This window comes from Lissotriton vulgaris, chromosome 6 (assembly GCF_964263255.1).
Source record: "Lissotriton vulgaris chromosome 6, aLisVul1.2, whole genome shotgun sequence".
Taxonomy (NCBI): Eukaryota; Metazoa; Chordata; class Amphibia; order Caudata; family Salamandridae; genus Lissotriton; species Lissotriton vulgaris.
The window spans coordinates 760,643,503-760,656,049 of NC_141694.1; the positions used below are offsets into that span (position 1 = coordinate 760,643,503).

Here is a 12,547-nt window from a genome sequence, read left to right on the forward strand (position 1 = left end):
GCTGCTCTGCTTTTGGATGCGGAAAAGGCATTCGATAGGGTCTCCTTGGATTTCCTCCGGGAAGCATTGAGATGGTTTGGCCTTGAAGAGGGGTTTATCCATTCAGTTCAAGTGCTATATAGGGCCTCTACTGCCAGAATAAGGATAAATGGTAATTATACTCCTTCGTTTGATATACAATGTGGGACCCGGCAGGGATGTCCCTCGTCCCCTTTATTATTCGGCATATATATAGACCCTCTCCTTCGTTTGTTTTTAGCTAATGGTAGAATCCTCCCTGTTAATAATCAAGGGATTGAAACAAAAGTTCTCACATACGCGGAGGACGTTGCCATAGTTTCTTCAGATCCTGAAGTAGCAATGGAAGCGGTTGCTTCACTAGCCTTAGAGTTTGGTACGCTCTCCGGGTATGCTCTCAATGAATCAAAGACCCAAATTATCGTGAACCATTTAATTAATTTTGAGGATCCCCGGGTGACTAAATCGGCTGTATATCCTGGGATAAGGATCTCTGCAGATCTTGAAACATTAGTGGCTAAAAATATACAACCAGTTATAAGAAAGGCTAGGCTGGATCTAGACAGGTTGAACAATCTTCATTTATCGTTGGTGGATGCAGTAATGTTATTAAAATGATTTTTTTGCCAAGATTTTGATATTTATTTAGAGCAATTCCTTTAGAATTTCAGAATTTTTGGTTTAAAATGTTAGGAGGGTTATTTAATAGGTTTCTTTGGGCACATGGAAAAACGAGGCGGGCACTACGCTTTATGTCTTTACCACGGGAGAGGGGGGCTTTTCGATTCCTGACTTTAAAAGCTACTATTGGGTTTCTGCTCTACAATATATGGGGTACTTATAGGGGAAAGTCCCTTGGACTGTGAAGGGGGAAATGAATTACCTGATGTCTATAAATTGCTACTGGGAGAAAATGCAGTGAGGTGTTTTTGTACGTTTTCGGAGCCCAACTACTACCAAAGAACTAAGTTTAAGACTTTGATTCCTGCATTTAAGATCTTGGGGACCCTGAAGAAAAAGATTTGTTTGGGAAGAGTCAATTATTATACGGTGCTATATAAAAATCCAACATTTCCAGAATTTTTTTCGGATGAAAATATGGCAGAATGGGATACCAAGGGTGTTTTTAAGGTTGGGGATTTATTCGGAATAAATGGTTTTCTCCAATTCAGCGACATACAGCTGGAGTTTTCATTGTCAAAGTGTAATTTTTTTAAATATTTGCAAATTCAAAGTTTTTTGTTAAGAAAATAGGCGGGGCTGTGGGTTTGATAGCAATGTTGTTGTTGATATAATGCTAGGAGATAACAAAGGGGGCATTACATTGATGTATGCAGAATTAATAAAGTTAAAGCAAGAGGATTTAATAAATCAGGAGGCTAAGTGGGCTGAGCGTGTGGGAACTGCTCCGGGCGTACTTCTGAGGTCTTTAGAGCTCGTTCAGACAATTTTATGCTCTGCTGGGCTACAAGCGCAGCATTTTAGAACTGTGTTCTCGCTGTATTATACTACAGCCAGAATTGCACAATGGGGGGTGGGGGGGGGGGGGGGGGGGCTATCAGGGATAACCTGCCCAAGATGTGTGGGTTGAATGCAGATTTAGTCCACATGTTTGCATCCTGCCCTTGTTTACAAGAGCTATTAAAATTGATTGAGAAATATCTAGATCGCTCACTTGCTGTAAAAATTAAGCTAACTCATGAATTGATTTTGCTAAGTTAGCAGTTTGTTCTACGAGGAGAATATATTTTGGTTTTTATTTGTCGCTATGTATGTCTTAAGGATTAAAATCGCTGCTGCCTGGTTAGATTCTTTACCTCCTACATTTCAACAATGGCTGGCTCGCCTACTCTCTATATATACAATTGAGAGGGCAATTTATGATAGAAAGAGTAGGAAATCAAAAATTCTGGGACAAAGTATTTGGGCTCCTTTAATAAAATGGAATGAAAAATGAGTGATATATATAGCTTGGGATGTAGCTATGATAAGATTTATAGCTAAAATGTTGCTTTGAAGGTGTCTTTTTTCTTTCTTTTTTTTCAGTTACTTTTTCGCTTTCTCTTTCTTTTTCCTCTTTTCCTCTTTTGTCTTTGAAATGTAAATCTGTGCTTTATGGATTAGAGTGCAGCTTATGTATAAGATCTAGTGCTCCCTGACCTTAATATTTTCTTGTTTTATTATGTTGGTTCATGTGGTTCGGTATTTACATTGATGATTGTTACCTTACGTTGTCTGATATATAAGTTTGCTGATTGCTTGTAGGGGGGAGAAAATATTTAAAAAACTCAATAAAAAAATAAAAATAAAAAAAAGAGAGCAAGTTTGATGTCTAAAAGAATTTAAATTTAAAGCCATCTTCAATTATAAAGTTGGATTCTAAGTCACAATTCTGACTATGGCACTTTTAGAAAGTTGCCATTTTCTTGTCCTAACCATTTGGTGCCTGCAGCATGTCCCTGGGTAAAATGACTTGGAGTCGCTAGTAGTTGGTCTGTGTATTGCTCCCAGATAATAACACAGAGGGTGTCTAGATGTTGGTAGAATGGGCCACTCTGACTTAACAAGATAGAGGAGCAGTCGCTTACCACACAAAAAGGCTGTGACTGATTATACTTGCAAAGGTTTTGTCACTAGTCTTTTGTGTCCCTAAACAAACGGGAGCCAGGGCAGGGAGGAAGGGGGTGCCTGACACTTCAGGGAGGTGGAAGCCTCCAGAACTATATCCTACTTCAAAGTGGCCCAGCTGTAATTAATGGACCCTCAAGCCCAGCTCTTCAGTATACTTCTGGACTTGTGGAAGACCTAGAAGAAGGACTGCTGTGCTGCAAGAAGAACTGCCACTCTGCTGGACTGCCCTCCTGCCTGAGTGAGAAGGACTGGAACTGCATCTTAAACCAAGGACCATCTGAGTGACTCCAAGGGTTGATTGCCTGGCCACCTGATAGAAAAGGCTCCAACAACCTTGTACCCAGCATCGGGACTCTGTCAGCTGTGAGCCCTGCCCTTCCAAGTGGTGCCACCCCAGTTCTGGACCCTGGACCTAGAAGTGGGCCTGAAGGTACTCCCAACCCAGCTATGGTATCAGCCTCCCGAAACTCTGCATCTGAACCGTAGAGCAACGTATTTCCTCATAAAACTCTGCACTGGAACTGCTGCGCACCGTATCATTCCCACAGGACTTCACGTCACAGCCCACAGCCTCTTTGGAACCATTGCTGCGTGACGCAGCCTTGAGACAGGTCTTAGCATCTCAAGCTCATTGTCAACTACATCCACTATGATGATGCTGAACTCTGTATTGCAAGCCCCACAACTTCTTCGAAATACACCAGTGCATGACCCATCTTCAATGCAGGACTTTGCATTTCAAGCCTCTCAATGACGGCTTCTTGAACAACGACACAGGGCCTTGCATTGTATCCTCACAGATTTCTGGAACCTTTGCTGTGAAATGCATCTACACACTAGCAATTTACATCAGTTAGGGTGCGATACACATCCTCAACGCAGAATCTCACAATGATCAGCAATCAGGATTTAAGATAGTCTTGTGCAGTGGGCATAACTAGGGGCCGGATGTAGGTCGGTCGGTAACGGCCGAAAATCTGTATTTTCGGCCGTTACCGACCGAGATTCACAAAATGGTATGTAGGGCCACATATTTTACAGATTCGGTAAATTTACCGATTGGTAAATTTACCGAATCTGTAAAATACCGAATCGGTATTTTTTACCGATTCGGTAACAATGAGATGTAGGTGGGACTCTTCTGAGTCCCACAAGCCTTACAGAATCGGTATTTTACCATGAAATCCAACTTCATGGTAAAATACCGATTCCGGTGTGCATGCACATGTGTGCATGCACACCTGTGCCATATGACAGGCAGACCTGCCCTTAGGGCAGGTATGCCTGCCACATGGCCCCCGAATCTTTTTTGGGGGTGCTAGAGGGTGTCAAAGTGACACCCCCTGCACCCTTGTCAAAATCGGCATTTACCGATTCGGTAAATACCGACCGGTAATGCCCCATTCATTCCTATGGGCTTCAAAGCCCATAGGAATGAATGGGGCATTATCGGTCGGTATTTACCGAATCGGTAAATACAGATATTTACCGATTCGGTAAAAGGAACATCTGGATGTTCCTACATATCCACCCCTTAGATTTACCGATTTTTAATTACCGAATCGGTAGAATTCGGTAATTAAAAATCGGTAAATCTATTTTACCTACATCTGGGCCTAAGTCTCTGTATCCAGCTGGTGCTTGATCGCGGTTGTGCTGAACGTGTGACTTCGTCCCAGTCTATCACAACCAGATAATCCCACTTAGTGCTTCATGCTTTTTGGTGCTATTTTCCCTTAAATCTTTAACATTGCATACCTCTGGTTCTAGAGATTGGATTTTTGTTGTTTTGGTCCTAAATTATTTATTAAATTATACTAAATTATCGACATTGGTGTGGGATTTTTCTTGCGCTGTTTTTCACTTTATTGCTGTTTAACTTGCTGCATAAATACTTTACACATTGCCTCTAAGTTAAGCCTGACTGCCCTGAGCCAAGCTACCAGAGGGTTGAGCATAGGTTAATTTGGGGGTTGCTTGTGATTTTACTCTGACAAAGATTCTGGTTGCTGCTTGAGTAGGGTTTCACTCCCCACCAACCAACAACCCAATTTCTTACATGAGTTATATGTATATGTTATATATTCTCATACCTTTTATATAAACTTGTGTATAGATAATTGTATTGCCATTTAATAGCTTGGGAGATGCTTTGTGAGGTACTGCGGGTGGTGTGAAACTCCAGCGGATTCTTGTTAGTTGGAGTGCTTGTCCTGACATGATCTCTGGCCTTTTCACAATCTCCTTCAGTTTTTTTTCTTATAACTGCTTTCATCTCTGTGCTTGCTGGTGTAGACTTTCACCCTTTTACAACCGGTCACCAGCGAACTTTACTGTCTAATTGGAGCTTTGTACTTTCTAGGGGCGTTTTACTTTAAAACAGTTCTATTAGCTAATTTTGATCATGTTGGTGTCCTTTTGCACATTTAGTTTTTCTTGATTTTTCTAAATTATATACTGATTGTATTTGTAATTTTTCATAAAATATATTTATTTGATTTATTTGAAGTCACACGTGCAGTACAGTAACAAAGACAAATATCTTTTTATGTCTCCGTTACCTCCGCTTTTTATGTCTGATGCATTCTGCATCACACATGGAAAGAGGAAAAACCTTTTAACGATTGCTTTTGTGCAGGAAGACGTGCCTTCCTGCACAAAAACAATCCTGCTCGTAATGTAGACACCCTTGCACTATAGTGCAAGGGTGCCTGTGTTGGTTTAGGCCACACACTGCTCGCCAGCGCAAGGAGAGACCGGAAATGCTCCATATCTGTGTAAATATGGAGCATTTCTGCTCTCTTCTTGTCACACAACGCAGGACAGATTGAGATTCACTACTGAACTAAGGGCCAGATATACGAGCATGCAGTTTTGCGAGTTACAAATTGCGTCGAGTTGCGACTCGCAATTTGCGGCTCACAAAATTGAATGTACAACAGTGTCTCAGACACTGTTTGCGATTCCTAATGGGGTCGCTCATTATTATTCCTGGGGCAGTCGCAATTTGTGACCCCATTGGGAATGGCTAGCACTCCCAGGGATGGTGGCCTGCTGGGTCAGCAGACCACAATGTCTGGGACGGCTTTTTTAAATAAAGCATTTTAAAAAGAAAGATTACACTTTTCAGTTTCATTTTTTAAGGATAGGCAGTGGTCCCTGGGACCACTGCCTGCTCCTAAAAAATATTTCTGCACACACTCACAAAGTGGAAGGGGTACTGGGGGTCTCCCGTTTGCGAGTGGTTTACCACCTACTTGAAGTAGGTGGTAAACTGCGAGTGTTTTGCGAGCGCAAATGTCGCTAAACAATTGTACATGGCATTGACACTCGCTATTAGGAAGGAACGCCCCTTCCTAATAGCGAGAGTCTCAAACGCTATTTTACAAGTCAGTGACTCGCAAAATTGTGTTTATACATGCCTGGACACCTTTTTTGAGGGTCCAAACTAGCCTATCTCCCGTTTGCGACCCCGAAAAAGGGTTGTACATCTGGCCCTAAATCCCAAAATTGCATTGCTGAATTTCCCTGAAGATGAGAGGGTTTCGCAAGCTGAAAAGTGTTTTCTCAGACTTGGATTGGTACTTGGTAAAAGAGACTGTTCTTCTGGGAAGATTGATTTGCAAATGGCTGAGTCCAAAGTGGGGTGGCATGGTGAGCAAAAACAACAATTAATTTAAACCAGATCTGTGACTGGGGTGAATGTTCGATTTGCTCAGCATTCAGTCCATCATATCTTCTTTTTGTTTTTATCACTCTAAGTGCGAAGGTCCCATGCTCACTGTGAAACTGAATTCAAGATAACCTGGCTGATGAGGGGTGATATCCTGAAACCGGTCCCAGGATGCTTGTTTTCAGTCCAGGAAGGACCTGACTTGGCAGTTGGGGCTGGACTCCTCCTGGGCAGCAGGGTCAAGACTGATTTGCATATAGCTGGGTTCAAACTGGGGTGGCGTGGTGAGCAAAAATCAATATATTAAACCCAGATCGGTGAGTGGGGGTGAATGTTTGATTTGTTCAGCATTCATTTCATCATCTGTTCTTTCTTTTCTCATTTAGGTGGAGTCAGAGTTTTGTGACTGAAAAGAAAGTTCAAGAACTGGTAAGGTTTGGTGCAAATGTAAGGTAATAAACATGTGGAAACATATCCCATGCATGTTTACAATGCAAAACATACGTTTTGCACTTTTAAAAACACCATTGAAATAAACACGATGGTCACATTTGTGGATTATATGTGAGCAGTTATGTATTCATCTATTAGTAACTTTACACTGTGATCCTATGGCATCTTTATGTGTTATTAGACAGTACACAAAACTACGTTTTGTGTTTAATGGGAGCTTTTAAGACTGTTTGAGATGTGAATTGCACAAGGCCTGCTGCTGACACTGTGATGTCCAATAACATCACATAATCCCATTGTCCCATGCCCTATGATTGACAGTTGATGTCATGAAACTGGGGCTCAGCTTTCTTATGGGTGCCCTACAGAAGGAGGGGCTTCAGAAATATACCATCCATAGAGTGATTACAAGTAGTAGTAGGCACCTCTGTTAATCCTCATTCGTCTTCCTTGTATTCCTTTTATTGTGCATAAAATCATGGCTATGATGCGTTATCTACTGTATATAATAAGAGAGGATGCCCAATTACCCTCTGCGGCCTAGGCTTGCGCTAAAGACAGTACAAAAATGTGGCCCATAAGGGTTAAATTCAACCTAATATTTATCAACAATAGAATTTTATTATCTGATTGTTGTCAGTGACTTAACTACTTTATTGGTTGTATTACTGGAAGAAAGTGTTCTAAACAGCTTTGATTACTGGTTCATATTCATATTTTATTTTGTAACAGACTATGAACCATTTCTATCATATTTCACAATACTAGGAAATTATAGCACATCTAGAAAACTTGCATTCTTTCCTCAAATATTTCTTTAATGAAAAATAGACAGTCCACTTGTTTTATTTCTATATTTGTTCCTTCTTTCAAGGACAGGCACTGGTGTATACAATTATCACCCAATAGATGTCCAAATACTGAACTGTGATCTCCATTGCTTTTTGATTTTTTAGGAATTGTTCTCCCATCTAGTGTAGGCTCCTTGTGCAGAAAAAATGTTGACGCGTTTTGGACTATTATATTTCTGGCCTCCTCAGGACAATACAAGGCGTACTTGCCCCTATCCCCCTCCCCGCGTTCCAAATTAATCTGAAATATCACGAATCTGCCACGATTTTGTACAAAGAAAGGAAAAATACAATTAAAACTCCTCGGTACGTTCACGTCGAAAGATTATCCCTTTAGTATTAGTGATGCTCACTGTTCATATGAGCGCAATCTACCTTCCAACTGCTTTCGTAATGGATGCGGATGGTTTTAGTTTGTGCGTTTACATTTTTTTAAATATCCGAGCCTCCACCCACCCATATGCAGAAAGCTGATCTCCTGCTCACGCGTTGAAAAAAATTAACTAGACCACATCACTCAAGTATTCGCTCTGAATCCAAGTTATACCAGCACTAGTTTAAGGGTGAGCGACTGTTGGTTTGCCTATTTACAGGTGTCAATGACACTGGTATGTGTCAGCTGCATCCTTTATATTATTTCACTGTACAAAAATAGAGTAAAATCTAATTTAATTTCAAAACAATAAAAAAGAATCATAAATCCGACCTGATGCTAATCATCAATCTGTCCATCATTTCCAACGACCTCATAATTTTTCATTATTGATTCTCCAGTATTTTGTATGCCCAAACTCTATTACATCTTGTGAATCAAAATTACATCAAAGAGCATTTATTCTTCAGATCTTACAGTCAATATTCAAATATTATCATTCTATCTTATTACCAATGAAGAACTTGTCAAACCAAAAGCATGCCATAGTATTAGCCTGTGATCAGTGACCATATCTCATCAAATTCATTGAGCCCTTGTGTAGCAGTATGAAATTATTCAATTAACCTGGCTTCTTCCCTTAGGAGTTCTTCTTAATCATTTCTCCTTTGATCATTTTTGGTGTTACATATAGGACTGACCACTCTATACCATTCTCAGTATGTCCTGTTGCATCATAATTCGAGACTAATGGGGCTCCCTGTGTTTTACATTTTATTCTAGATCTGTGTTGTAAGATCCTATTTTTAAACAGGTTGAGTAGTTTGCTCAATATATGTCTTTTGGCATGGACACTTGGGGCCAGATGTAAGATGAATTTTTGCATGCACAAATGAGTATTAGAACCGTTTGTGCATGCAAAAAAACGATGTCCCATGTAAGAATCCTATTTTGCGAGTCGCAAATCAATTTGCGACTCGCAAAATAGGATTAGTGACTCAATATTAGGAAGGGGCATTCCCTTCCTAATAGCGACTTCAAAAGCTATGTAAGACTGTTTTGTTACCACAATTGCGGTCGCAAAACACTCACAGTTTACTACCATTCTCAGAAGGGTGGTAAAGCTCTCGCAAACCAGAAGGGTTCCCTAGGAGACCCTTTACCCTTTGGAAGTGCATGCACAAACATTTTTTCAAGGGCAGCTAGTGGTCCCTGGGACCACTGCCTGCCCTTAAAAAAAGAAAAGTTAAATTTGTATTTTTTAAATGCATCCTGTTTACCTTTAAGAAAAACGGGCTGCATTTTATTCCAAAAACTGCTTTATTTAAAAGCAGTCCCAGACATGGAGGTCTGCTGACCTCAGCAGGCCACTATCCCTCGGAGTGCCATCCATTTCCAATGGGGTTGCAAATCGTGACACCCTCATTAATATGCATGACACATGCAATTTGCGACCCCTTTGGGAATTCCAAACAGTGTCTCTGACACTGTTGTACATTGATGTTTGTGACTCGCTAATTGCAACTCTCAATTTAATGCAAGTCGCAAACATCAATGATCGTACATCTGGCCCATACTGTGGTAAACCACATTTCTCGTATTGCAATTCAATAAGGCATTCTGTGTCTATAGTTGTCCATTGATTGTTAAACTTTTACTATTTTTAGTAAATTTACATGTAATGCAATTACTGCATTTAAAATGTCCAATTACGGGTGGAAGTCTTATCATTTGTTGCTATAATTTCTCTTCTGTTTTTCTTACTGCTTTCACTAGATGTTGGCAAAGATTTTGATAAATTTTTTAAATGAAAACAGAGACTTTTGAATGTCAAAAGTACTTAACAGTTTCAAATTCGAGTTGACTTTTTTTAATTTTATTTGCCATTGTTGTAGTTTCTTGTCTAAATAACATTGGGAGTGAGTAAACTTTCTCTTGGTGTAAACCATGCTCGTTTCATGGCGCTCTTCACCAATTATTTAGGGTAGCCTCTCACCACAGGTTTTCGGAACAATATTTCTCCATCTTTAAAGTCATCTGCTTTTTTGGAACAGTTTCTACAAATACTTAAAAACTGCCCATATGACAACTTTTCCGTGAGTGTTTTTGGGTGACTCCTTTCAAAATGCAGAACAGTATTTGTTTCCATGGGTTTAGTGTATGAGTTAATCAAAAGTCTATCCTCTTCTATAAAAATCCACCTACAAATTCTTAAAAACTGCCCATATGACAACTTTTCCTTGAGTGTTTTTGGGTGACTCCTTTCAAAATGTAGAAGAGTATTTGTTTCCATGGGTTTAGTGTATTAATTAATCAAAAGTCTATCCTCTTCCACAAAAACCCACCTATCAAGAAAATTATTTTTCTCTCTGTGATATGTCATGGTAAATTTAAGTTTGGCCGACCTACCATTCATCCATTCCTGAAATTCAGCAAGAACATTTTCTGGACCATTCCAAATAAAGAAAACATCATCAATAAACCAATGCCAGGATATAGTGTATTCTTTAAAAATATTTGTATCACCATTAATCCATTTTTGTTCAAAGTACTACATGAAAATATTCACAATTTCTGGAGCAAAGGTACAGCTCATTGCTACTCATTTAGTTTGTAAGAATAGTTCATCCTTAAACACAAATAAATTATTCTTGAGACTAAGGGTAGCCTGCTCTAATATAAATTCAGTAGGTACTATGGGGGTCATTAGGATCACGGACGGACTTGCGTCTGTCCGCGACCCCAGAGCAGGAGGGAACCTCCGCATGGCATGCGGAGTTCCCTCCTGTGCAATTAGGATGTGACCGCAAGGGTTGCGGTCACATCCTCTATTTTTAACATTGCTGCTGGTGGAGCTTCAAGCTGCACCCGCAGCAATGTTAAAAACGCACGCATTGCATTTGTATGTAGAAAGTGGCAGGCACCGCGCGGTGCCTGCCGCTTACTGCATACAAATGCAGGGGGGTACCATAGGTACCCCCCATGTGCTCCCCCCACCCCCCCTTCACCTAGGGGGCCCGCAACGGGCCCCGCAGTGAAGTTACACATGCTTTTCCACGGTGGAAAAGCCGCCGCGGAAAAGCATGTTTCCATGCACATCCTAATCTGGCTGACGGTGTCTGAGAGACACCGTCACCATATTAGAGCTTTTCCGCCGCGGTTGTAAGCCAACGGCGGAGGAAAAGCTGCGGACAGAAACCAGGACCCACCAGCCATCCTAATGTGGCCGTGGGTCTTGGTGGGTCCGCAGAGGATTTTCTGCATCCTCAAGGCCGATGGTGGCTTCCGCCGGCCCGGAGGATGCGGAAAATCCTCCATCCTAATGACCCCCTATATGTGGTTGTGTTCTTTTATTCAGCGCATCTCCCATCTCTGCCAATGCTTCATCTTGGGGGATGTTTGAGTACAATGACTCGATATCTAAGGTTACCAGAATTTCATGTGAGGGATCAAATGTATTATATTCATATATCTCAATGAAGTGCATTGAAAACTTAATAAATGCCTCTGTCTCCACTACGAAGGGTTTTTAATAGAAATAAATGTATTTCGGCTGGGGTTCTAAAAGAGATCCACATACCGATATAATCAGGCGTCCAGGGGGACCTTTAGTGTCCTTTTGTATTTTAGGAATTATATAAAATACTGGTGTTCTAGGATTAGTTTTATTTAAAAATGCAGATTCTTTATCAGTGATCCATCCATTTTCCAATGTCAATATGGTGGTCACTGCTGTACTGTGTTTGAGCTCCACCGTTGGATCATTCTCTATTCATAACATATGCTTCTGTAATTTAGTTGTCTCATCACTTCATTGTCATATATTGCATCATCCATTAGCATTATTCCTTCTCCATTAGCTGCTGGTTTTCATGATGTGTTATCTAATCAGTTTAATTAATGGCATTTTCCCCACACACCCTTTTGGGCCAGAAATATAGTTCAACATGACAACATAATGTTGTGAATGATTTCTAAGGAGCCTGTGTTCCTATTGTTCATACTTTCAAATTAGCCACCATGTTTTATCGTACCATGCTGTGATCCGCAATGTGGCAGTCATCTTGTAAATATTGTCAATGCACTTTTGGAAGGCCAGCAATCGCTATCAGTGCAAGCACAATTTTACAGACACCTGGCATGATGGCAAAGCCAATAGTGACATCCAATGTAGACTTGGCGAGGGATGATTGGGCAGGGGCATTCTGAGGGGGGAAGAGGAGGGAGTTAAAAGGGGAGAGAGAGATAGCTTGTGAATGGGACTGACAAAAACATAGGAGAGGAGAAAGAAGGCATTACACTGAGCCCCAGCAGTGTTTGGTGTCAAACACTTGAAGCCTGTGTCGGAAGAGAGAGGTTATGGGAGGCTGGGAGGGAAATAGGATGAGCTTGGTTGGTCATTCTCTATGCACAGGGACAGAGGAAGTGACGAGCATGACAAGCACTCCCCTGGAGAGCTGCATGCAAGTTAAAAGTAAAACAAAAAATTCCATGACGTCAGCAGTGAAAGAATACAACTCATGAGCGAGTGGAAAGAGGAAGTGCTCC

The 12,547-nt window shown here is 40.9% G+C and overlaps 1 protein-coding gene across 1 annotated transcript in view; it reads right to left on the reverse strand.

Moving 5' to 3' along the window:
• Nucleotides 1–12,547, reverse strand: part of RFX6 (regulatory factor X6) — a 465,451-nt gene that overhangs the window by 357,968 nt on the left and 94,936 nt on the right. The window lies entirely within an intron of this gene.